The sequence below is a fragment of the Pseudopipra pipra genome, chromosome 4, assembly GCF_036250125.1.
Source record: "Pseudopipra pipra isolate bDixPip1 chromosome 4, bDixPip1.hap1, whole genome shotgun sequence".
NCBI classification, from domain to species: domain Eukaryota; kingdom Metazoa; phylum Chordata; class Aves; order Passeriformes; family Pipridae; genus Pseudopipra; species Pseudopipra pipra.
In genome coordinates, this window is record NC_087552.1 from 19,216,815 (window position 1) to 19,243,890 (window position 27,076).

At 41.8% G+C, this 27,076-nt stretch overlaps 1 protein-coding gene across 26 annotated transcripts in view; it reads left to right on the forward strand.

Moving 5' to 3' along the window:
• ADGRL3 (adhesion G protein-coupled receptor L3) overlaps positions 1 to 27,076 on the forward strand; it is a 511,112-nt gene that overhangs the window by 152,433 nt on the left and 331,603 nt on the right. The window contains exon 1 of one of the 26 annotated variants that reach the window (XM_064651834.1): positions 4,209 to 4,300. The exons of the other annotated variants lie outside the window; for them this stretch is intronic. The gene's annotated coding sequence lies outside the window, so the exon portion shown is untranslated. Of the gene's footprint in view, positions 1 to 4,208; positions 4,301 to 27,076 lie in introns of those variants that run through there. 26 annotated transcript variants of the gene reach the window in all.

Genomic DNA, 27,076 nt, shown 5'->3' on the forward strand with positions numbered 1-27,076 from the left:
TTGGTTTTGAGTATTGAGATGCATCCCTAGGTAGCAAAACTATCACAAGCCGTGTGACATATTGTCTGAGCTGAGGGAATAAATTGGGCTTTGGAAATCTGCATGTGCTCGTGCTGCAGGGTGGGGTCCAGCCCCTTACTGATATCCATCTGGTGGCCTTCAAGTGGGTTTTGGGTGGTTTGGGAAGCAGAAGAGGCTTCCCTTCTCCTCAAGCCAGCTAGGGTGATGGCAGAATGGGGCTTGTCCCTGGATGAGCAGTGGCAGTTTACTGCAGGACCGATCATGGGCTGCAGATGTGTGAGCACTGTTGCTCTGGTACCCCTTGTGTTTTTTTCTGTCTGTGGGAGTGTGTCTGGAAGGGATGGCTGCAGTCCAGCCCTTGCCACTTGGGTGTAATCCCAGCTCTGCTGGTCCCAGGGCTCTCCTGGCATTCCTGCTGAGGGGTGCATGCTCATACTGACCAATGCTTAGCAAGAGTGCTTTGACACTCGTTTGTTGTGGGGCTTTTGATTTTGTGGTGTGGGTTTTTTTCTTTGTTTTTTTTTCCTTTTTTTTTTTTTTTCCCCCTTGGAGCAAACTGCCAGTGTCTAATAATACAAAGGCTGATACATCTGTAGTTTGGTACAACAGATCAAGACAGTGCTGCCAGCTCTAAGAATAATACTGTCTCCAAAGCACATGGAGGAGGATTAAACGGTTTTCCAGCAACCTGCTGCCATCTGTGCAAACCGTTTCCTTAAATACTCTGGTAAATGCCCGTGGGAAGAGCTGCAAGTCTGGTGGTGTTTGCAAACGGGTAGATTAGTCATTGGTCCTGTCGGCAAGGTTAGATAGCAGCAGCCCAGGTGGAAAGACAGCAATAGGAGCAGGGCAGGTACAGAGCAGCTGTGTGGAGTGATGCCGACTCCTTGGAGGTGGTGGGGAAGGGAGAGATGGTGAGCACCGGAGAATGGGGAGGTTTTGAATCCTTGCACAGCAGAATGTCTCCCAGAGCATCGGTGTTATTAAGCAGGGATCGGGCATCTTCGGGCAGGACGCCGGGGGTTGTGATGTTATTACCTAATGATGCGTGTAGAGATGAGAGGCTGTTATTTCTACACATTCACTTTCAGCCAGATTCTGCAGTCTTCGCTTGCATTCAGCAACTTGATTTTCTGAATCGCATGGGTTTTGGTGAGAGCTATTGAGTGCTAAACCCAGGTCAGCTCGAATATTGGTGGAATAATCTGGTCTTATTACCCCAAATGATATATTAAAACTCTGTAATTCAAAGGGGGAGAGGGATCTTCAAAGCATTCTCCTTTTCATATCACTGTCTTGCTTAAGAAATGTATCTTTCCGAGAGAAGCTTTCCCACTGAAGTATGCCTCTCTGCAGAGGGAAAAACAAATACCAACTCTGACATAAGCTCTGTTCTTCCTTGAGGCCTGTGAGATAGCAGCATAAAATGTGACATTTAACATCAGCCTTTTCTAAAGGCTTCTAGATAATTGTGAAGGATTCCTTTGTTCAGACCAGTCATTTTTCACAGCTCTTCTGAAAAAACTCTGGAGGAGAATATCAAAAGCAGAAACCTTCCTCTCTGATCTGGAAAACACTGCATTAAGAGGTCTGTTTTTAGCATTTGTCATACCTAAAAATTGATAAGGCTTCAGCCGTCTTGCTCGTGCTAGAAAGTGGTGGGTTCAAGGCCATGAAGTCAGAACTGATATCCTGATGCTTGTCATACTTGAAATGAGTCACGACTGTGAAGAGTCCAGTCATGAAAATGCTCCATTATTCTGATGACTTCTACTCTTGTGAAGGCAGGAATAGTCACTGGAGTTTATTTGATGTCCTGCCATCAGCTGTTCTATATAGAAATTTTGAGCTCTTTGAGGTAGAAGATTCTGGCTACTTGATGTTACACCACCTGTGGCAGGGGGCTCAGAGCCAGGGTTGAAATCTCCATTCAGCTGAAATAATTCCAGGGAAAACATTTTGATTTGCAGCTGGAAGACATGCGCGCGCACACACACACACACAGAATGTTTCACTCATAGTAAACGAGGTCTATTTTGATGGTCCCAAGTCCTTTTCTGAAAGATCAGGAAATCAGTTTGAGGGTTATGAATAAACTAGAATGTACTCTCCATCAGAAAAGTCACATTAAACCAAACATACAGGCTTTAGCACAAGCATGTTAGGGAGGCTGAACAAGGGCCATATCACAGATGTGTTGCAGAGGCATAAACAGAACACAGGCTCCCAAATCTCAGTTCCTTGCCTTGCCCCCCCACCATTCCATGCAACTTCTCATCACCAAGCAGGGTAAGAAAAAAAGCTTTATTTCTGTTGGGATACGTCAAGCACAAGTGAAGTTCCACTTGGAGAAAGAGAGCTTGAAGGTTGCATGTGTGTATGAGTTTGGGATTGTATATCCTCTCTCTTCCCTTGGAGAACTCTGATTTGCTGCTCTGAATGCTTTCTGTGGACATCAGGACTTTGGTTAAGACTGTACAAAATCATTTATTTACATCTGGCTTCAAATTGAAGTTGTAAATACTCCTCTGGCACCGTGAGAGAAAAGCAAGGGGGTTATCCCAAGTCACAGCTGTAACTGGGATGGTGCTGACACTTCCCTGAACTTGTCTTGGGGGCCTGAGCTGAATTTCAGATTCGTGGTGAAACCTGAATGCAGGTCAGCACAGCGCTGCCTCAGAGATGGTAACAAAAACCCCTGCTTGGTGCTATTTATAATCTTTTAATTTGTATTCTGGCCTGCTGAGCTCTCTCGGGACTGAAATAATGGTGACCGTAACTCAGCTCCCAAGAATGAACAGATTCCTGCAGGGTTGCTCTCTTCTGTAGCTATTGAGTCCAAATTAAACGATCCCGTTGACCTGTCTTTCCACCTCTCAGAGGGGCCTTATAACATGGTACAAACACAGGCAGTGCTTTTAACAACCTGACTGGCACAAGCAGGAAGAAATTTGGTATAATTGTGCTTCCCTCTGGAAGGTTTCCAAAACTGAGGCTGTGGCAGCACTGACCTTCCCCCTCTTACTCCACATACCATTTTGTTGAAATTGATAGGATCTTGGCAGTGTGTGTGTTGTGAGGGGCTTAAAAATGGAGCAGACATACTGGAAGGTAATCTGAACAAGGAATAAACTCAAAGCAAGATGTCTGTGGAGGAAGAGGAGCTGTAATCTAGGGGATTAGTTGAGAGCCAGTGATTTCCTCTGTTGTCTGCCACAAGTCCCTTAACTTTTCCTGTGTTTCTATCTTCAGAACCATTGTGTGCCTTGCTGCCTTGTTTTAGAATATGTAATTGATGGAGAATTACTTGTCTGGCACTTTAGATATGGTTATTATTGGTTTTTACAGCTAGGAAAGACTGTACCTTATCCATCTTAACCTCCACCATGTCACAATTCTTTTATTTTCCAAGCTGCTTCTCTCTGGATTCCTGTAGCCTGCGTTTTAGGTGGTCACAAGCGTTGTTGTTATTCCTAGCCTTGCTCGCACTCAAGCATATGTTGCTATAGCTCTTCATCTCTTGGAACAAAACCATGTCAAAGCATCCTTTGCCTCTTCTCCCCTTAGCATGGCCTCCAACAACCCTTGTGCAAGCAGCATGTCTGAGGGTGGGCAGTGCTGGAGTCTCGCTTCTCTGGCTATTATCCTCGTGCTTCCTACAAGTAATCTTAACTGTATCTTCTGTTGGTTTTGTTTGTTTGTTTTGTTTTGTTGTTTGATTTCTTCTCCCCTCATCTTTGGTGCTGAAACTTCAGTGCTTTAATTAAGGTGCTTTGTCTACTGATTTCTCAGGGCTGCTTTTGGTCCTGTAGTTATTTGCAGCAAAATGCAAACTTTTTGGATAAATAGGATGTAGGGCAGTAGTGTGTGCCTGCTTTGAGTACTCATCTTCTCTCCCAAATGATTTCTAAATGTGATATTATGCTGTATTTTTGATTTGTGTTTGTTTTTTTTTAAACAAAGAATAAGGTGTATGGCTGCTATTTAGATCTGTGGGAGTTTTCATGTTTGTGAATCTATAATGTTTTTATAAAGCACTTTTATTAGTAGTAATATACAGATGCTGCAGCTGACTGATAGCCATATACCCAAGAGCTGTCTGTTTCTCTTCCAGGTAACCAAAATAAACTAGTGGAGGACATAGAGTTGCAGAGAAGGAGACCAGTTTAGGATATTGCACCACCTTGGCTGATTGCAGTTCTCGATTCAGAAATTTAAGGTGTGCTTTCTCTTAGAGGCTGTACCTGCAGCTAGATACAGGAATTTGCCCATGAATCAGGTGAGAACCTGTCCTGGTACACCTTGGTCTATGGACACACGTTTGCTGTTGTCCTGCGGCAACAGTTTCAGATAACTTTTTCCCATCTGAGAGCTATGTCTTCCTTGGTGTAGAATTAAGTGTCTGTACAGATTTACTAGGGAACACGATATAAGATAGCTTGTTTCAGAACAGAATATTTGGGACAGTGCCGTGCTAATGCTGGGTTTATGAGCAAGTTGCTGTCAAGGGCAGAGCTGCCTTTCTGCTTCCAGGCCATTTCTAGTGTTGTTTTGGCCTGATTTCCGCGTTCTTCAATCACAGTAGAAGCAAGTTGGTCTCCACAAATAGGGCTTTTTATGTTAAAATTTATTATTCTAATTCAGAAAACCCATGATGTCCAAGATAATGTTTTGAGTTTGCAGCTAGGTGTCAATTCCCCATTTATTAATATCCATCAATACTTCTCTAGTGTGATGGTGTGGAGTTTGGATGAGGCCATAACACAGCACTTTAAAATGATGAAAGAATGTCTGCTAAGGCTAAATCCTTGCCTGTCTAAGGTAGTTTTGTGGTATGTGGGGGTATTGGCTGTTTTGGCCTTGAGCAGAGTTTAATGAGCTGCTTCTTAAGTGTGAGGAGAGGGTTTTTCCACCTTTGTTGCAGGAGTTTAGAGTTTTTCTTCATAATATTCTTGTGAGAGGATGGCAACTGGGGTAAAGTTGTTGTACCTTTTCAAGTGGGAGTGGTGTCTGCTAGTAGCACAAGCTGCTGAAAACCACTGTTCAGAATTGCCTCTTCCAACAATTTAATTGTGAGAGTCTCTGTATTTTGTATCTTTTTTGAAATCTCAGTTCCTTCAGTTCCATTACTGCATGAGAATTGCAGCTTCAGATTTTGTCTCTGAGCTATAGAGTGAACAAAAAAACCAAAACATTCTGGTAAGGGGAGGCATCTACCCTTCTCCACACTAAGAAAGCCTAAAATACAAAAAAATAATCAAGCTGATACTTAAGGGGGTGTGTGTGTATTTTTTCTCCTTAAAAAAAATGCCTTTTCCTCAATTTTTGAGGCAAAGAACAATAATATTAGAGAGCAATGGTCTGCAAATCAGAAACAATTCAAGTGCATTAGAGGATAGCACTGTGGAGAAAGCATAGAGAATGAGGGTTAACATAGACTGCGTTCACCCCACCATTTTTCCTTTTTTTTTGTTTGTTTGTTTGTTGGGTTTTTTTTTTGTTGTTTTTTGTTTTGTTCCAATCCTGTGTTCATGCTTCTATGTGCATATATTATAAGTAGGTGAGTGGAAGCATTGCAGCAGGCAAGAAAAGTCATGACGTTGCCTCTTGTTACTCTGTCGTTGCTGTGTTAGGTGCAAATCTGTGTTGGGTTTCTTTAAACCTGTGTTGAAGTCATAGGAGCTTAAAAAAAAAAAAGATGCAGGCATACCTGCATGCTGTTTACTGTTGGTCAGTAAACCCCGGGGAGAAGTGTTTCATCATCTACTGGCTGAGAGTTTAAAACTAACAAATCCCTCCCCTGCGGAGATAAAGCCCTTGTGAACAGTTCATTATCATAGTCTCTGTTTTGCTCCCAAGTTCTTTCCTTTAGAGAATCACCTATTTTAACAACCCTCTTGTGTGAAGGGCCTTGGGAAGATCACGGTGTTTATGGGCTATGTGAGGTGGCAGCTGGGAGGGTTGAGCAGGGTCTGTGTGTGAGCAGTTGTCGCTCAGCGTGTTGCTGACCATCCTTTCCGCCTGTTGGAGTGAGCTGCAATGGGAGGTGATGTGTTGCTTCCCACCTCCGTGCTGAGAGCAGCGCTTCATGAGGTGATGGGATGGCAGCTTTTGGTTTCCTGCTCTATCTGCTTCCTCACGTGTGGCTGGGATTTGCGTTCAGGGGGGAATAAGCATGGCCTTTTACACAGGCAAAAAAGAAAAATGTTTGTGTGCTTGACCTGTGTTACAGTGGTGTCTGGCAGCTCACTTTTTCAGGTAACGCTTTGATGTGTGTTTTCAGAGCAGCTGTGACACTGTGAATGAGAGACAGTGACTGACCTAAATTTTGGTAAAAGAAAAAAAAAAATCCAGGCAGGCAATTTCATCAAGTGCCAGAAGAAATAGATGATAGACTAGCAAATGATGGGGTTTTCGTCTTTAAAACTGTACAGCTCTCATTTCCCTGAACATGGTTTCAGGTTGTTTCCCCCCTCCATTGTAAATGATAAACATTTCCAAGGAGGGGGGCAATCATTTCTACATTGCAGAAGATGCCAAGATACATTGGTACTTACATAAAAAAATGACTGTTTCATCTGTTTTTTTTTTTTTCTTTTTCTCTGTCTTCCTACCTGTCTGACTTAATGAGGGCTGTTTCTACAGAGGCAGCCTTTTTATTGCACTGTCTTCTACAGCCATAAACTGGGTAAAAGTTTATAACCCTTTAACAGCAGTTGGGTGACAGTGGATAGGTGTCCGATGCTGAAGAGAAGCCTCTTTGCATAGTCTTAGAATCATTTAGGTTGGAAAAGGAGTATAAGATTGAGTTCAACCATAAACCTAGCACTTCCAAGTCCACCACTAAACCAGGTCCCTAAGAGCCATGTCTACATATTTTTTTTAAATTCCTCAAGGGATGGTGGCTCTTCCACTTCCCTGGGCAACCTGTTCTAGTGCTTGACAACCCTTTTGGTGAAGAAATTTTTCCAAATATCCAATCTAAACCTCAACTGGTGCAACTTGAGGCCATTTCCTATCATCCTATCACTTCTTACCTGGGAGAAAAGACCAACCCCCACCTCACTACAGCCTCCTTTCACGCAGTTGTATAGAGCAGTAAGGTCTCCCCTGAGCTTTCTTTTCTCCAGGCTAAACAACCCCAATTTTCTTAGCTACCCCTCATAGGACTTAGTCTCTAGCCCCTTTGCCAGCTTTGTTGCCCTTCTCTAGACTCGGTCCAGCACCTCAATGTCTTGTAGTGCGAAGCCCAGAACTGGACACCTCACTTGAGGTGTGGCCTCACCTGTGCCAAGTAGAGGGGGCTGAGCTCTGTATTGCTCCTGCTGCTGGCCACACTGTTCCTGAAACAGGCCATGATGCCATTTGCCTTCTTGGCCACCTGGACTCACTGCTGGCTTATGTTCAGCAGCTGTCAACCAGCACTCCAGTGGGCAGCTTTGCAACCAGTCTTCCCCAGTCTGTAGCATTGCATGGGACTGTTGTGAGTCAAGTGGAGTTCCTGGCGCTTTTGTTGAACCTCATACAACTGGCCTTGTTCCATCAATCCAGCTCGTCCAAATTGTAGGTATATTGGTAGCAAATCTGAGGGAAACGCTACCGGCTCCTTCCCCTTTTTCCAGCTTACTCTATCATCTGTTTTCTGAGATTTCTGTGTTAAGTAGCATTACGAACTCCCGTCTGGAACCTGCCTTCCCAGGGAAAAGCAGTAGTTGACTTCTCCCTGACCAAATGTCTGTGATCCATCCAATGCTCAGGTAAAGGTGATGCCAGAGTAGCTTCCCCTCAGCTTTACATGGGTTGAAGTTGGGTGAAGGTGACTTCATTTTTTCTGTCTCTTATATGCCTCCAAACTGTGTGACAAGTTTTGGGCTTCATGCCCATCTGTGAACTGAATTCTCACTTCCATCTTCAGCTTGTGAGAATGCAGATTTGTACCGCCAATGGCTACTCCTTCACAGGAAGTGATGCTTATAGGATGCAAACTCTAAAAGCAGATTTAATATTGAAAGATATTTTCTAAATTATTTTGTTCACTTAATTGCACAAACCACATGGGCATTTAATGTTCATCGTAGTCCACAGGAAATGAACTCCAGGTTTAATGCGAGGACATCTCACAGGAGCTCTGTCTCAGTGAAATGCTGGTGGAAAGTGAATGGTCTCTGTGGTGTGGTTTTGTTTTGTTTTGTTTTGTTTTTTTCTAACAGCATGCGCATCCAAGTCCCTGTTTTTAAAAAGCAGGAATGTTTTTGTTATGCCTCTTTAAGTGCTCCAAACTTCCTTTTTGTCTGAATGCAGAAAAAGAAGCTTCTCCTGAGTGTAACAGCACTTTTTTTGCTGTGCATCCCTGTGACATCCAGCCTGGTCCAGTGTGTTACATGAGTGTGCAAGCATGTACAGAGCCTGCATGGCTGCTAAGCAGGATTCCATTTATCTACTTTTCTGTTGCTGTCAACTCTTAGTTCTTCTGCCTTTGTAGGTTTTGCTTAATGTTTGGTATTTCAGGTCAGGAACCAAGCCTTTTAATCAGGCTGCAAATCACTTGGTACTTTTTGAGAACTGTGTAATAGTGATTTGCTGTCAACCTCTCAAAGCAGCAAAGAAAGTTAAATTCTTACTAGAACAAAGGGTGATCACCTTTTGATGAATAAACTCACAGGCAGTTAACATAGTAACTATAATGTCTCCAGACATCTGTCCTCTCCCTTTTGCCAGCTCTCCATATGGCACAGAGTTTATAGGCAGAGAGTAAAAAGGAAATCCCCCATGAAATGTGTTGCTGTGTTTCATGGGACCATTCCCTACCCGGCCACTGCCATGATCCAGCCCTGAAATTGGCCCCCGTTTCTCTGGAATAAGATAGTGCTTCTCCATAATCAAAGCTCTTCAGAGTCCTGAAGGCACCTGCTGCCACAGCAGCACCCAGTGATCTGTGGAAGATAAAACCAGTCATGAACGCAACTGTGTTGTAAAGAAGATTCCTTACACTCATGGAGGGAGGATGTGTTGTGCAGGACAGTTAGGGTCTTCTATATATGTGTGCTGGTTTCAACTGGGGTAGAGTTAAATTTGTTCAGAGTAGCTGGGGCGATGTTTGGGGTTTGTGCTGGAAACAGTGTTGATAATTCAGGGGTATTTTGGTCACAGTGCTTGCACAGCGTCAAGGTCTTTTCTGCTTCTCATTCCACCCCACCAGTGAGGGTGCTGGGGATGCACAAGGAATTCTGAGAGGACATAGCTGGGACAGCTGACCCCACCTGACCCAAGGGATATTCTGTACCCTGTGGTGTCATGCTCAGCATATAGAGCTGGGGGAAGAAAAAAGAAGGGGGAGATTGATTCAGAGTGATGGTGTTTGTCTTCCCAAGTAACTGTTGTGCATGATGGAGCCCTGCTCTCCTGGAGATGGCCCACCCATGGGAAGGAGTGAATGAATTCCTTGTTTTGCTTTGCTTGCGTGAGCAGCTTTTGTTTTGCCTATTCAAGTGTCTTTATTTCAACCCAAGAGTTTTCTCACTTGTACCCTTCTGATTTTCTCCTGTATCCCACTGGGGGGAAGTGAACGAGTGGCTTTGTGGGGCTTGGTTGCCATCTGGGGTTAAACCATGACACTATGAAGATAACTGTTCTCATGCAGGGATGGCACTGTGGATATTTATCAAGGAATTTTCCTTTAAGCTTTTGAGCCTAGCCAGATAGTGCAAAGACTGATATGGGATGTGCTGTGCCTCAAACCCACTGCATCTGCACAAAGAAAAAAAGTTTTGAAAGTGGCTTTTGCTTTATATTCCCATATTATTGGTACACAGCAGGAAGGACGTTTAAAAAAATCTAGGAAGAAAGCATATAGGTAGTTGATTGGATGGAAATGGAGGGAGAAGAGAAATAAAAGCTTGATTATTTGTTTATTTTTAGTCATTAGTGTAGAAGAGAAGTTGTCTCTGCACTCTTGCTTGGGTGATTTTTGTCTAAGTTTCTCAAGATACGATGGCAAAAACTATTCAGAATCCATTTGCTTCCATGTTACTGACTCACAACAAATGCGAGAATTCTTGTGTGACTTTCTTCTCCCATTTCCTTAGATCCTGAGCAGCAAAGAGATTGCCAGATTGTCTGATAAATGGTTCCAGGAGAACTTGGTCAGAAGGATTTTGTGAGCTCTCGAGGATTACAATGTGGGATATAAACATCTGCTGCTTCTGTGAATTGGCTTCATCACCATCTTGTGGCAGCAAGTCCCCTGACTTAGCACAGGGGAAACTTCAAGATGCTTTGATTTAATGCTTTTTAACACTGCTGGATGACCCTTGGTCTCATCTGGAGGAACCCAGCCTACCTAGATCACTTTGGGTGCTCTGACCGAACCCCTTCGCTGTTGCATGGGAAGAGTTGTCTAAGTGACATATTTCCATCACAGGCAGGATGTACAGATGTAGAGTATCTCTAATTGGTCCTGCTTTGTCAAGACATGTTTTGTCGAAGTGGGGAGGCTTCTCGCTGGCATGGACTGTGTTCCCCCTTTTGAGATTGTAAAGCTGCTGTTAAATTAGTGCCTACTACTAACTCAAGGGGTAGTGAGACTTAGGAGGCAACTCTGGATTTGTGGCCCTAAACAATGTGTTGGTTTTATACTGACTTTTATATCATGAAAAGAAGGTATTGACATGTTGGTAAGGAAATTAAAGCTCTGGGGGTGGGATGGAGGAAAAATAAGGGAACATAGGAGTAGAATTAGGGGCAAGAAAAGGGAAACAAATGACTGCTGACTGCATTGTCACTGTACTTTGACCCAAAGTTTCTCTAGGTCCAAACCTCTGGAGGCCTTTCATATGTCTTTGAATAGGTCAGCAGTATTATAGGTCAAAATCCAGAAGATTGCTTTATTCAACTGGAAGGGGGAAGTATTTGATCATGAGACTTTGAGCACAGGTCATTAGTGCAGAGAGGGGATAAAATAAATCAGGGAAACCATTAACACAACAGTGATTAAAATCTATCATAGTGGTGCCATAATTGGTACCTCGGCTGAGTGAGAAGTGAAATACTCCAAGCTAGTTGTATTAAGTGTTCATTTCTGAGAGGCTGACAAAGATTTATGGCTTCTTTTCTGTAAGTCCCATTTAGTCTCTGTAGCACTAGATCTTTTACTGATGCACATGAGAAACAGTTACTGTTAATGACTGGACCATTTCTCTGAAGGGTATGTTTAAAATCTGATTATTCTGGAGGAGAGCGTTGTAGACCTTGTAGTACCTTTTGCAGAGGCCGTGTTGTTTTCAGAGTACTTCTGTAGGTGCTGTTTGGCTATTTAAATGCAGTCTACCCTCTTCACCTGGTGAAGGACAGCAGCCATGTTCTCACCACACTTTTTGGTGGGGCATATTGGGGCTCTTGGATGGGTTCAAGGCATTCAATCTCAGATACAGAATCTTCTGCAAACCATTATTCCTGTCTACCTGGCCTAAAAGCTGTGTTAGCCATTTAATGGCCTCTTGGTAAAGCTATGAGGTCCTTGATTGGGGTCTGAAATCAGCATTAGGGACCCATGTCTCTTCTCTTGGGTGGCTGGGAGCCTCAGCACTGGGGTCACCATGGGGTCTGAGCTGCAGGGTGTGGGGAGAGGGGAATGGTTCCTTGAGGGCCATCAGAGGGAGGTCTTGGGGTCAGGGGTGGCCACAGGGACAAGGGACCCTTGTGGTGGAGGCTGTGGGATAGGACTCACACCACCTGGGAGTGGTGGGCCCTAAAGAGAAGGTCTCAGTGTCCAGAGGTGGTGATACCCCCCACCATGAAGGGAGGAAGCAGGGCTAGAGGCAATGACCAGGCAGGGCTTCCCCTGAAATGCTACGGAGAAGCTGGGAGGGACCCATGCCACCCCTTGCTACCCCTGCTGCTTCTTCCAAACCCTCTGAATCTGGAACTTGTTAAAAAAAAATCCATTAGGAGGCCTCTGACACAAGATCTCCTCTCCAACACTCTGTAGGGATGCAGTCTGCCACAGGAAAGCACTAGTAAGATGATTTGATGTTCCAGGCCTTTTAAAAATGAATTTTTAAAAATTATTTTAAATAATTTAAATAATTTAAAAACCATTAAAATTTTCATGGAAAACTGTCTAAATGCAACATATACATGTGCAACTTGCGTACTTTTCAGAAGAAGTATGCTTTATCTGTCAGTACTTGCTGCTACTGTGGTCTTTGAACTTGTAATCTTCCTAAACATCTCCTGACCCTCCGAGCTGTCTAGCTGGTATTTATTGTTTTACCGATGTGTTTATCCCTCAGCTCTTTTCTAATCCTGCCCTGGTTTTCACCCTGAGACCAGGGGAACAGGGGGGAGGGATAGGAAGGTGTGTCCCTAGAAGCCTTTCACCTGGCTGGAAAGGAAGGGTGGGACATGCGAGTCTCCACTGATTGACAGGCCTATCTATCTCTGGATGCACATTAAAATAAGCCCAGGCATTAATTCTGCCTGATTTTGTCCCCGGTTAGCAATGTGCTTTGTCTGCACTCCTGTGTGCTCAGCAGAACCAGCTTTCAGTCAGGCAGTGTATGTCGTGAACCTGTCCAGGTAGTCTTGCTGAGTTGCCTGAGGTTGTCATAACTAGATGTTCAGCCTGATATATCCACAGCAGGATAATTTAAAAACCGGTTTTTATTCTTAAAGTATTCTGACAAACATTTAATGCAGAACATGCAAGGGTTTTTGTAATTATTCTGACTTCGGGTTTTTAGAAAGTATTAATTAGGAGTTTCAGTCTCCACTTCTACATTTTGCAAGGTGATAGAAATGTTTCAGAAGGTGAAGAAAAGAGCGTGGAAGTATAGCTCTACAAAATCAATAGGCTCACGTTGCTGCTCTTTTGGTTAGTGGCTTACCAATATTGCCCCTGAACAGTATTGATTTAGTTTTCTCACTGTTCTTACAGCATAGCTTTGCTTTACACCATAGAGATACAAGTTGCATGTTTTCAGTTCACAGTGATGGCTCATGAAGGCTGCCTTTGAAATTTCTAACCTTACAGACGCAGTTATTGGCTTTGTGAAGATGAGCTCTAGCTTTGCTGGTTATCCCTCTGTAATTGTTTCTGTCCTGCCTGTGTTAACCATGTGGTGGTGTTCCTGAGCATTTCTCTTTGTCCCTTTTCTTAGCATGGGAAAAAACCTTTCCAGATACTGTTGGTCAAGAAGATAGAGGAACATGTTTTAAGGATTGGGGCTTTCTGCATTTCCTAAGAACTTTGCCAGTTTAAATTACAGTGAGTAGATATAGAGATGCTGAAGGGCTATGAAGAAGGCTTAGTCCTGGTTTAGCCTTAATTGTGGACTACAAGGGTATTCTCTGAAATTGTGTACATGACAATAGCTTAATTAGAGTGAGCCAGTCTGACTGACATTTTCACTTTAACGGGATAAAATCCTGCTGCTGTCTAGAAGATTAGTATTCAGAAACGAATCAAAAGTGCTGGCTGTTTTTACAAGGGAAGGTAGTGTAAAGCTGCAGAGAGGAAGGCACAAGAAAGTCCTATGTGTCAAAAGTGCTATATCAACCATTTCAGGATTCACTCTTTTCCTTTTCTTTTTTTTTTTTTTCTCTTTTGAAAGACAGCTCTGAGCTTTACTTCCAATTATTCCTGACGTGAACTTTTTGTGTCTATAGTGTTTTCTTGGCCAATGCTGCCGTGCATGGTGGGGAAGACTGACGCTGCCTCTGCAGTACCAGTCATTTGTAGATGAGAACAGCAAGGCCCAGATTAGGTCAGAGAAAGATCAGTGAAAGAACACTTCAGTCTTGAACCTCGTTTCTTTGAAAGCTAAACACTAGTGAATGTGTTTCAAGGCAGGTAGGAAACTAAAGTGTGTAGAGGGAGCTGAAATGCAAGAGAGTCTTGCAGAGGAAAGTGCTTGAACTGATTGTGGGGCACTCGAGGATGGTAATGCTGGAACATACTTCATTCTCTCACTTTTCTTCCCTACTACCCGCCTTTCTGCAGGAGTAATGCTGAAGTTGGTAACTTGGACAAAAGAGCGTATTGCATTCATCCTTACTGCTGGTACTGGTGAGCTTGCCACTAGGGAACAGACCTACTGTTTGACAAGCTGTTTTGTTTTAGTTGTGGCTGACTTCTAATTACCTATAAAGAGAATTCTAGGGAGGTCTGTGTCCTGAACTACTCTCGACTTATTAGCTCCCCTCAGTCTTGTCTTTACTTGCAGTAATGAAAGACTTTTACTCAAGGCAGTGGGGGACTCTGGAGGAAAAGGTTCTGGGCTGAGCCCAGTAGGGTAGAGGTTATGGGTGTTTAATAGTTGGAGCGTATACAAGCTGAAGTATATTTGGTAGCAGGAAAATGTTGACCTGAAAATATATGTGGATTTTGCACTGAAGGAGGATGAGGGAGAGAGGACTTGCCCTTTTGCTGAGGAAAGCGTAACAGAAATTATGGAAAATCAGAAATCAGGGTCATGGAGAGCTTTCCTGCAGCAGCCTTCATTTTTCAGCAGAATGGTGTTTTCCTCCTGGTTCTCCTCTCAGCTCATAGTGGGCTGCCCAGTGGTATGACCATTTCATAGAACAGTGATTTGAGTCATCATATTGCACACATCTTCTCCACTGAGTAGGGAGAAAATTGCTTTAAGTTATTGGCAGTTTTGAGGAGGGGAAAAAAAATCCAGGGATACTATTTTCTCCAGCAAATTGAGTGTTTTTAAATCAAAATCATGTATCAGCCAGAATGTTCCAATACAACTGAAATCTTCTGTTCAGAGCACCTTAGTTTCTTAAAATGAAGTGTCATGGATTGCAACATTATCAGAAAAACTAATTTCTAAGTGGGTAATAGGAAATGGTTATTTAAAAAATATTAAAATTGATAATTATTTTCAGGAAAACGTGTAAAATTCAGAAAAACGTCATTTCAATCTGAAATGCTGGCGTAAGAGCAAATCTGTATCTTCTGTTGTCCTGAAGGAGAGCTTACATAATTCTAATTCTCAAGGAAGAGATAAAGGCAACTTTTCCAGGATTTCCCTGATATGTGCAGGCTGTTTGAGAAGTTCCTGATATATCTCAGTCATGTGAGCCAAGGACCTCAGGTGGCTCAGAGTGACAGTCAGCTCTGCCGCTGGGTAACCCAGGATGATTTCCTTGTCATTGGGATGATTAACTCCTTCTTCAGGCAATGTGGCTCTTCAGGCTTGTAAAACTCCCTGATTTTCTTGCATTTTCATTTTGGAGCAATTGCTCCAAATGCATTTTCTTGCATTTGGAGAAATTGCTACAATTTCTTGTGCATTTGTTGTAAGACCAACACATTTGGACTGAGTGTCTCAAAATGGGAAGTCTTTTAAAAAGAAGAGCAGTTTTAAAAAGGAAGGAAATTCCTAGAAGTTTCCCAACCTGATCGCCATGAAAAGGCATTTTTGTTTCCTGCTGTCAATATGGAACTGTGGCACCCAACAAGAACGTCATGGGTGAAGACTCAACCTCTGACATTAGTGGAGTTCTTTGCCAGGCGTTGCTCTCTCTCTCTCTAGCTGTGACTGAAGCTGTGAGAAGGTGCTTGTTTGGGTCATCTCTCCCCCCACCTTCACTCTACCAATCTGAGCCCCAGATCAGTGGTTTTAATTCCTAATGTGGGAGGAAGAAATCACGCATTAACTCTTTGATAAATTTCTGATAGCAAACTGCCCCACTTGGGCTCTCCCTGGTCTCTCACCCTAAGGCTAAAATCTACTGGCATTTAGTGCTTTGGCTTTTTACAGTAGATTCTGAAGCATTTGATGCTAAACTGTTCCTGGTGATCGCATCCAATTTAGGAAAGCTATTTCTGTTTTCTTCCATAATGAGGCAGCCCTGGCTGGGATCTCAGTCTCTGGGCATGTGTATGATGTGCTGCTGAACTGTACTGCCTGCGTTTGCACTGAATGTGAGCTTTGGGTAAAGACAGTGTTGAATTATGCGGTCTGAAGGGACACTCATGCCAGGAAGCAACCTACCCTTTCTTGCTCTGAGAAAACACATTCAAGTCTTCCCTCCATATTTCTGTAACAGTCTAGACAAAGCTTGAATGGAAAAATATTAGTTTGGAGAAAATTACTTTAGGTAATGTACTTTTTCTTGATGGTAAGTTTGGATCAACAGACGGTCTTGATCTTCCTCTTAGCAGAAATACAGTTCTCTTTCAATTCAGACGCTGCCTCTTTGGGGTCTCTTTGCTTTGGAAGTGAAGCTCATGTAAATGTAAGGTAAGCAGGGAATGAAAGGATCTTAATGTTAGATTTTTAGCCATCAGTTGGCTCTATTACATTTGATAGATTTTCCCATCACAGGCAATCTGTGTTCTTGCTTGCTCAGATCCACGCTGGTGCCAAGTACTAAACAATGACACTATCTATCTTTCTGCACAATTTGCCAATTTTGGTTACTTTTGAAGCCTAGTGTTTCTGCTTTACCCTTATGAATCATCCTTATAGGGAGAAGAAAATGAACAAAAGAGTGATTGCTTTAGCAAAATGTTTAGGGTTCATATCTCTCATTTATTCCCTTGTTTTATAAACTAGAGTGCTTACTTCTCTTACGGTAAAATAAGTCAAAGTAAAGATGTAGTAAAGAGTTGTTGTTTGTTGTTTACAGTGAATTGCCTTTCAGATAATCAAATGAAATACTTCAGTGCAGTCCCACTTCTAGCCATGACCTTAAATAACAGAGGTTTTACTTGCTGCTTACAAGGCTTAGGGTGATGATTTCCAAAGCTCTCTCTTGGTTGTACATCTTCCTACAGACATCAGCGGGATTTTGCCACTGACCTCAGATGAGCTAGCATTATAGCAGTGTTTTTGAAACCCTCTCCTGTAGAGGAATGAAAAATGAGGTCTTTCTTTCACAGGGAACATTTCAAGAGATAGCAAAATTCTTCTTCCCCCCCCCCCCCCAAAAATTCATATTGCACATCAAACATAGCTACATTTTGGTATTTACAGAGTCCCTTGCAAAATATCAAAAGAGACAGGCCCATACATCAGATTAATTATCTTGCCTTATACTTGCCAGAGGTGCTTAATTTCTTCTTTGGAATTGAATATGACTTCTGCAATTAAATGTTGCTCCTTGACTACTGAGGCATCTCACTTTTTATCTAGGTGGAAACACTGCATTAAGAGCAAGATCAGAAGCGGGCTTGCATACTTCATATGTACCATCACAAATAAAGGTGTTACTGCACATTTTACAGCTATTGTACTTAAGGTATATGGAAATGAGATTGTTTATTGTTTCCTTAGAAATAATGGAAACTGAGTAATTAAGTTCAAGTCTCTAGTGGTACAACCTTCCCATTTCAGTTGGGCTGTATTTGATGGGATTTGATTTTGCTAGATACCAGTGAGTGAGTTACATGTTTACAATGTTCTGTTGATTATTTTAAATTCAATGTGAACCTGAAAATGTAAAATGTTATAGAAGTTCATTGCTTCAGTTGGACAAACTACAGATGAGAGCACAGTTATTGATAAATTACAATCCCGTAATTTCAGGAAGAGTCAAGTAGGAGTAGGTTTATTTGGGAGGAAAAAGGCACTGAAGAAGTTGCAGGGTTTGATTTGCTGTTTTCCCCCTTCCCATTCTCTACATTACACTGCATCATTTTCTAAGACTTCACCTAACATTCTGTGGCAAGATTGTTACTATGGAATAGGCCATTATTTACCTTGAGGCTTACAGAGGCAGGCACATCTTACATTGGCAGATTTCGCAACAGGTGTGTTTTCTCTGGTTGCTACTGATCCTCAGCTATGAGGCATGAAAAGAGAGCGTCTTGCATTCCTTACTCAGCTGCCCAAGACAGTTCTCTTAAAAAGCACTCACTGTCTTCAAAGTTAATTTCTGCAAGAAAGCACTCAGTTAATTAATTTTAGCCTTTCACCCACCCAAGAATTTTACTGTTTAAAACTTGATAGGACCCTTTGAAGAGCACAAGTGCTTACTACTGAAGTAAGCTTTTCTTTTGTGAAACTTGCTTTGCTTTTGCAAAAAGCAAGTATTTTGCCTTTAAAAATACCTTTTGCAAGAGTTAGGGTGCCAGTCACTTTGGAGAAGACCTTCTTACCATGTATATCTTGATGATGCCAGGTTGTGATATGAGAGCTGAGGCTTCAGCTGGGAGCTCTTGGTGAAATTCCAGCCAGGTTTAAACGTTCTGTTTAGTTAAGATCCCTCTTGTAGTTTCAGCTGGAAATATCTGGCCTTTGTTTCACTTCAGAAGGGAAGAGAGAAGTATGTGCGATCTGTACTATATAAATATTTTATCCGTCCAGAGTTCCTGGTATAAAATGTTTCCTTTGTAGTACCAAGAGAATTGTTGTCTTTCAGCTGTACCGCAGCAACCCTTTCAGATTTCAAGTCGCTGTTGTGTGTAGTGGTATGATGCTCCTCATTAGGAAGGAGATCAAAGAAGTTGCAGTCTGTCAGCTTGTATTTGAGGGGGGACTGGTGGCTTGGTGTGACATCAGAGCACCTTTGTACATAGCCGAGCCCTCACGTTTTCACTGGACAGGGGCTTAGCAGCATTTTCTTACAAGGTTGGCTGTTGTTCTGCCCTCGCAGTTTGTGAAGGCGGTGAGGTGATGAGGATATTACTTCTTTTCCGTAAGGTTTGATGGGAGATTTGGTATCTGGCTTACTAATTGAGCTTTGGTGCTGAAGTAGTAGCTTGGGAAGAGACTGGGTTCACTAAAGATCTCCAAAAGTAATCTTTTTGACCCAAAAGATCTCCAGAGTATTCCTTTGGAGAGGAACAAAGCTAAGGCAACTGCAAATTTTGGGGTGGGGGCGTGGAGAGGGGGAGGGTGTTCTCACTAGAGATTGGACTGGGTGCAGTTGCTCTGAAGGGATGCTTCTGCAGGGGTTAAGGAAATGTTGAGTGTTTACCACTTGTTATCAAAGTCAGCTGGAAATAGTCCACTTACTGGCTGAAGCTTGATTTCAGAGTTGAAGGGCACCCATAGAAATTCCTAGCCTCTATCTCTCTACATCTGTTCCCTGCAAAAGAATGTTTTCCTCCCATTCTTTGTTGATTGGATAATATGAGGAGGAAGGGAGAAGGACGAAAAAAGCTGTGTTTTACTGTGAGAATTCTCAGGATCTTTCATAAGTAGGCTTTGGGTGAGATGGTGACTTCTGTTAGCAGACTACAAATAATAACAAAAGTATCTGTGCAGAAAATGAGTGTAATAATCTTTCTTTTTTTTTTTCCCTTCAAAGATCAAAGAGGTTCGACTCTTGATTAATGTGCAACAGAAGCCATTAACATGGTAAAATGTGGAAAAACAGACTCTTCATTATTACTACACAGACATTTGCTTTAGGGAACTGCAAATACTTTCTGTTAGGTAATTTGGTCTATTGCTTTTTCTGTTGTTTCTGTGTATGTATCTCACTGGAGAATACCGCACCTACAAATTTAGATGCACCCTTTATTCTTCTCTCTGCATATCCCTTACTATTTTCATGATACAGAATGCAGCTTCTGTGTTACTGTCTTGCTTTCCCAGTCAGTGTATGCATGGGCTTTGCCTCGCTTGCCTGCTCTTTTTATACTACATCAAGTTCTGTTTGTTTTTCTCCTAGCAACCCACTGGGCTGCTCTTTGTCTGTAGGTCTAGGAAGATTTTTTTTTTTTTAACTTGTAAGTATGAATGCTTAAGGTTCCCTGCTTGTGTTAAAAAATGAGACGCAGTTTCTCACCTGCTAATACTCATCTTTGAGTTAGTCCCAAAAGAACAAATTCTAGCTAAGATTTTTTTCCAACACAGCAAGGTCAGGAGTGTTTCATAAATTTTACTTCAATCTAGAGTCTTTCTTAATTTGCATAATTTGATTGAATAATATAACCCTCCTAATATTTTCCAAACCACTTACACTTAGCTAATCACTTACACTTATCTTCAGCATAAACCTCATTGATTTTATTTCTCATTGAAAACATCAGTAGTAGCAAATACAATCCTATTGGCTCACAGTCTATTAGAAATAAAATTATATTAAATGTCTTGTGGGGTGTGAAGAGGTTAAGTCAAGGAGAGTCATCTGAGAAAGTAAAGTCATCCTGGTGTGTAAAACATAAATCTGGTTTATATTTAAACTGCGTGTCACCCACCAGCTAAAAATAGCAATGATCATTAAAAGCCAATTTGCTGCTAAACATTAGTAGACATTTATTACATCATAACAGATCTGAAAGACAATTAAATTTATCTTTTTCCTAGATAACTTTCTTTTAAAAATGTGTTACATGGCTTTTACCATTAATCTCATTTGCCAACTATTTTTGTTCCATTTAATAGTGTGCGTGTGTGCATAGAGTTGCATGTTTAGGTGGTCTCTTATTGTTACTCTTAAATCTTTCAAAAGCAGTACATCTTAAATGGCAAAAGGATGTATCCTTGCTTACACTGCCTGTTAATTTCCTAATCAGCACAGAAAGTGAAGGAAGCTACAGCTTTAGTGCAAAAGAAGCAATATCTGTTACCATCCATTTGAGAAGGGAATAGTAAGCAAGAGCAGAATAAAAATGCACTGGATACAGATTTTACACATAGGAAATAGATTACAGCTTTGCTACTGTTTTCACTGTAATTCCTCAGTCAAGTGGTACCCTTTGCCTGTTTTATTACTGCATATAGCTGTATTTGTGAGTATTTACTGGAGCTGGAGTAAGTCAAAGGCCGAGGAAGTCCAGCATTGTCAGAAGTACTGCTTCCTATGACAAATGCAGTTGTGATCCTGGTATTTTGGTTCATGCGGTGCTGTCTGTCAGGTCTCACAAAACAAGCCATCAAGGAGGGCAGGCTCTCTGCTTCAGCTCAGCAGTGTTCAATTCTCTGTAGCTGTTGATGGCTTTAACTCCACTATTTAGCCTTCATAGCCAAGGAACTGTGGGGCCAACTGAGCTGTGAAAGAGTGTGCCGCGAGGTGGACACAGGGCAGCCCTTTCCCCCTTTTCTGAATTGCAGGACCCACAAAAACAGTGGTCTGCTATCATCTTTGCAAGTAAGAAACCTCTCTGACGTATGTCACTTCTGGGGCACAAATAGCTTCAAAAGCCTGTGTACCATCCTCCTGTTCCTGAATGATTCACGGAGAAAAGGAGCCCACTCATATGGGCTTTGGGCTGCCTCCGGATGAGTGGCAGTCAAAGGAGAAATGGCCCCTACCTGCATTCCCCTATACTCCCCTGGAAGGAATCTCATCCCAAAACCCAATCCTGCTGTGATGGCGGAATGGCACTAAACTCTTTCCTCTCACTCTCTATCTGCAGCTGCTGCTTGGTTTGGGGCACTGTAAGTTAAATAGGTCCTTCCCTGCCAGGAAGAGGAAAGGAAGAAAATCAAAGGTGGTATGAAGGAGACAGAGCAGGAAGGGAGAGATAGGAGGGATAAATGAATATTGAAAACTATTCTAAAGGCTGCATCCAGAGGTATTTAGCAATATTTCTCCTTTGGTCCCAATATCACACTTCCCCTATTTGAACTCTCTTGGAATTTTCTGTTACTTCCTTTGGCTTATTTTCTCCCTGGAGGCTGTCACTTCCGCAGGTTAAAGCAAGATCCAGTGTAGGATCTGTGCCATCACAATTACAGCCATGGTAAGACATTTGAATAAATAGGGCTGGTATGTGTAGGAGAGGTGATACCTTAAAATACAAGCTCAGCTTATGGTAGCGAAGGGAAGTTAAAATTATGCTGACCCCGGTGATAAGCTTGTCTGCATTTTCAATGCATGCGCCACATGTGTTTTATTTGTCACAGAAGATTTGCCAAAGGCTCTGTGGAATGCAAATAAGCATTACAAGAGTATTGTCAAACCCAGACTTTCAACATTGTGAATCATTCACAGAAAAAAATATTCGAGATTTGATTAAAAGTCATGTGAATTTCAAATCAAATAAATATGTTGAGTTGTGTTTATTTGCCACCGGTTTGCTAAGCCTCTGAGCTGTATTTGGGTCCTATTTTTCAACTTCTCTCCATAAGGAGAAATTTACTTGAAAAGTAAGCTGAAATTTTCATTATTGCAAGGAGTTGCCACATACCGAATTTTGCGACGAAATCATAACTGTTGGCAATACTGTGAAGAGGGCTTGCCTATGCATTATTTTCCTTCTTTGTAAAGATGTGCTGCAAACTAAAACATTTGAGAAAGATGGTGTATTATGTAGGTATAATAAATTTTTTGAGAAGGATCTTAACACCTCCCCAAAGGTTTGCAGAATATTGTTGTAATAACTGCTGTATATGATGATGAAATAGGCTTGTTTCAGGTGGTCAGAAGTTTATGGCACTATGCAGCTTGTGTGAAGAGCTGCATAGTTGCTCCCAAGACTTGTAGGTTTTTTTTCCCTGATGGGTTTGGAGTGGTGGAGGGACTGACTTGCTTCTTGCCAGTTGTGAGCTGCTTTAGCAGGTGGTGCTTAACCAGGGAGAGTACCAAGTTTTTCGTAATCAGTTTTCAGAAAGCACACTGATCTGGGGTGGTAATGCAATACAAACATTAGCATATTTTACCACATCTTCATATGATACTCTGCACCTTTTGAAATTTTGCATGTGTTATCATATATTTGCACACATCCAGGGACCTTGTGAATGGTGTACTTTCCTCTTAAATCTGGAATGAAGCATATTGCCAAGGATAACCAGCAGGCACTTAAGGAAAGTCTGGAACATTCAGTAGCTGTGATACTCAGATGTGCAATTCATTACAATATTTCTAAGCTTCTGGACCATATTTCAAAAACTCTTAACTTTTCTCTCTGTTCCTTCCTCCATTCTCACTTGTGAAGTAACAAGATACGTGAATAGCTTCACTATTAGTCTGATTATCATTTTCTTCTGAAATTGCTTTGATTCTGGATTGAATGGGAAAACCAACAAGCTGATATCTTAAGTTCCCCTTTTGACCTTTGGAACATCACAAAAACCTCCATTTCACCTACACAAGAAAAAAAAAGCTACTATATTTGGCTGGTCTGTATTTGTGTGTGCTCTTATCAAAGGCTTGATTAATCTGAAATGAAGTAACTCAGTTAACACTTGAGTTATTTTGCAGCAAATCCCACAGAACATCTAAAGAGCTCTTTGTCACTTTGAATTATAGCCTAAACAGGTGGTTGATGTGGCTTGGTTTGAGCTGATAGTGATTCCTTACTGCCTTGACCGCTCCCCTCAGGGAGGCGTGAGTAGCACTGCAGTGATACTGGAGAATGTAGGGTAAACACAAACTTATTAGGCTTTGCCGTCACTGTTGCTGGCTTTTAAGGTTTTAAAAATTACTTTTCAGAGTGCTGCATCAGCTATAAAGGAGGAGTAAAGGGCAGAATGGTTTTAGGCTTTTAAACAGTATGGATGAAATGAATGTTAATATACAGGAATGACAATTAGGTGAAATACAGATTAAAGTGCTTGGAAGTAGGGACTTAAAAATATTATGTCATTTTGTACATATGGGGTGAGTGTGTTGAGGAGCTTCCTTCTGAGTTCACTGCCCCAACAGAGACATGAAAAAGAGCAGGAACAGGATCTGCAGTACAGGAAGACATAGATGTGTGCATGTTGAAACACAGGTTGGTGAATCCTGTCTGTGAGAGAGCTCACTGGGTCTCTCACAAAGCCTCCTCACATCTGGCAAACTTAAAACCTGAAATAAAGAGCCAAAAGCTGTGGCTGCTGCTTCATATTTTGAGGGGAAAAAAGCTTGTTTTTCTGAACTTGGTGAGAACTCTGAGTTTATAAGTACTTGTGGCATAGTATGAATATTCTCCTGGGCTAAATGCAGACACGAATGAAAGTCTACAGACAATTCAGTTTGTGTCTCAGAAACACATTCTGGGCTTTTTGAAAATGCTCACGGGAAAAAATCTGTCCATAAATAACCATGTCCCTGTAGCAGTAACTTCAGTGAGTGACTATGAGTGCAAGTGCATGTGGTTCCATTGAAATGCCAGGATTGCAGCCTGCTCCTGCCCTGCTCCCCTTGTGTTATACAGTCAGTAACGTCTGTGTGACCTTTTACGTGGCAGGTTGTGTTGCTGCCATCGCAAAGTGACCAGGGAGCCAAACCCTGAGTACCTGACAGGGTAAAGGTGGAAGGAGGTTGGAGGAGTACAACTTACCTTTTTTAATGAAGTCTTTTCTTTTTTTAAGTACAAATAAACAATTAAAATGTGTTTTGCAAACAACTTATGGCCAAATGTATTGCAGTAATTCTTTTGTTTAGACATTCATAATGAGAGTGGAAATACAGTTCATTCTCTTAGTTAAAGAAGTTTTCTAACATTAAATTGCAGTTAGTTTAATTTTACAGAGATTGCATGTTATAGTTTTTCTTACTGGGGTTATTTTTCTTCCCTCTCTTGGTTAAATTCTGAAAATGTTGCCTGGAATGAATTGTCTCAAGTGGCAGATGCTGAGAATGGAGGATTACATCCATGATTCCAGCTTGGTCCATCAGCTTCAAAGAGTTTAATTACTTCCAAACTTTTCCTGTTGGAATAGTGAATTTAATCAGTATTTGTTTGAAACATCACATTTATTTTCTACTTGGTAGGTGACTTCTGCCAAAGGAGAAGATAAGTGCAGGAATCTTTTGTGTTAGGAAATATAAAGTAGTTCTTGCGTCACTGATTTGTTGAAGCTAGTTTTACTATGCGTGTTTTCAGGGGTAGGAAGAAAATTACTTCAAGTAAAACTGGATAAGAAAAACAGGGCATTTCTATCAGGCTTTTGCTAATGAGCCCCCTTGTAAAACACTCTCGGCCCTCCTGTACCCCAACTGCCTAGAAAATGCTGGTTAGCTGAGGAAGGCTGGTAGCTTTTTGCCATATGAGAAGGGTTGTGTCCAGCTTTGTGCAGGTGTAAATGCTCGTGTTTGGAAGAAGGCAGTAATTGAATGGGTTTCTGACCTGCTTGGCTTGCGCTGCACTGAATTCTGCTTTGAATTCAGCCTATCTGTTCACTCACCACATGAACTGGTTTAATTTTCTTTTTCACCCTCCCTGTAGACTCTCGACAGATGAGCTCAGAAAATGCTCCATGTGCTGCTTGACATCAACTGCTGAAGAACAGACTTGGGTAGATGTTGAGTTTGTCAGTGTATCTATAATGCTCTTTTATGAGCAACGCCTTGATGAATACTTCACTGCTCATCTCTTCACCATGAGGCCTTAGTTTCCTTTGGCTTTCTCCTGTTCTGTCAGTAACACTTTGAGTAGGATTTTTGGGAACTGCCAGCATGCAATTCTGGTTTGGGTGATGCAAGAGATCAGACTGTGAAGGTGTCAGGAGCAGCCTTATGGGTATAAAGGTCAGTGAGCAGAAGAACTTTCTTTTAAATCAATGCAGGCTGCATCGTCTTTGTGGTTAAACTCCAAACCCCTTAGGTCAAGTGTAGCCCTTAAATTTTTCACTGTGATAGTGTATGCCTTTCTTGCATCAATAAATGTAACACTCTGCACTGAACAGTTCACAGATATGTGCTCTAGTTTCTCTCTTTGGCTGCACTTTACCTGGAGGTAATCCAAAGATGAAGTGAATTTTGTTTTGCGAGCCTCTTTCTGCATCTTATACGGCTGCTTGAGAGGGGCTGAGTGACCACTAAGGAAAAGGGTTGTTTCAGTCATTTCCTGTCTAGCTGTTCCCCTGCAGATATCCGGTTCACAAACACACTGTGATTATTTGATTACATGAAATACAAACCCCCCCAGAATTTTGTAGCGCTACAATGTATTTGGTTAATATAGTGGTGCCCTGTGTTGTTAAACACAATTGGCATGTCTCCAGACACATTGTGTATTTGTTAATATATGTGCATGAGTTTAAACCTAAGGGATTGAACTCTTTGTAGAAGCAGGCTTAAGGGCAAGGTTGTGCCAGCCAGGGTGTGCAGACACCACCTGGCAGACCACATCTCTGGCGTATTCTCCTCTGGCAGGAAGGATGGTAGGACAGAGAATACTGGACCAGATTTATGACTGGAGTAAATGGTGCATAATGCTGAGCAAGTCCCTTTGTCTCTTTTGCACGGGAGCTTTGTGACTCAATAATGTACTTTCCAGTAGGATAAAATGTTTATTTGTAGTTCCGGTGGTTCCAAGACATTAGTTCCCAAAAATTAGACTTTGCTTGGACTTTGCAGAGGGCAAGTGAATCCTCTTTCTCATTCAGCCCCAGCCCATGAGATAATAGAAAAAAAAAATCCATGAATCCTATTATGAAGGTATATAGAGACAGATAAAAACAATTTTAAAGGCCACTGTGTAAATATTTTGTTGACAATTATCCCTTCTCTGGGATAGGGAGCCTAATTAATTTGTGACTTTGTCAGTTTACACCCAAACCCCTTTTACTGCACCATAATGTTATCTCTTTCTAACAGACTTAGATTATTCAGAACTGATTCAGCTTAAACAAATTAAAATCAGAAAACAAACCTTTACTCCATCACTGCCTGACTGAGCTTTTGCTCTAGGGAAGTGTACCTGAGCTTGGATAGCTTTTGCTCATCTCTGTATGCCTTTTCAAATTTTGTAGCACAAAAAGCTTCTTACTCTTAAAACTTTTCAGAGGATGCTGTAGAAAAAGTATGCATAAATAATGGTCAGTGGTGTAGCTTGTGTGCTGGTAGCCTACTAAAATATAAATGGAAAACTTGATCACTGTTTAAAATGTACAGTTTAAAATATTCATGAGGCTTGTCCCCGTTTGAATAACAGACTTTAAATATTATCAGTGACCATTTTGATTAGTCCCAGCTCCAGCAAAGTCTTAATTTCAAGGATGTCTATGAAGAAGCCACTTGACTGCAGATTGACCTTGGGCTTTTTAGTCACCCCGGTTACAGAGATGAGAAAAAGCTACAGAAACTAAATGATACATTTGAGTGAACAAATTGCCGGGACAGACTGGGGAGGAGAGTAGAGTGGGAGCATAAAATCTTGGCACTGAAAGATATATTTATTAAAAAAACCCTCAAAACAGCTTCTTTATAGACTTTA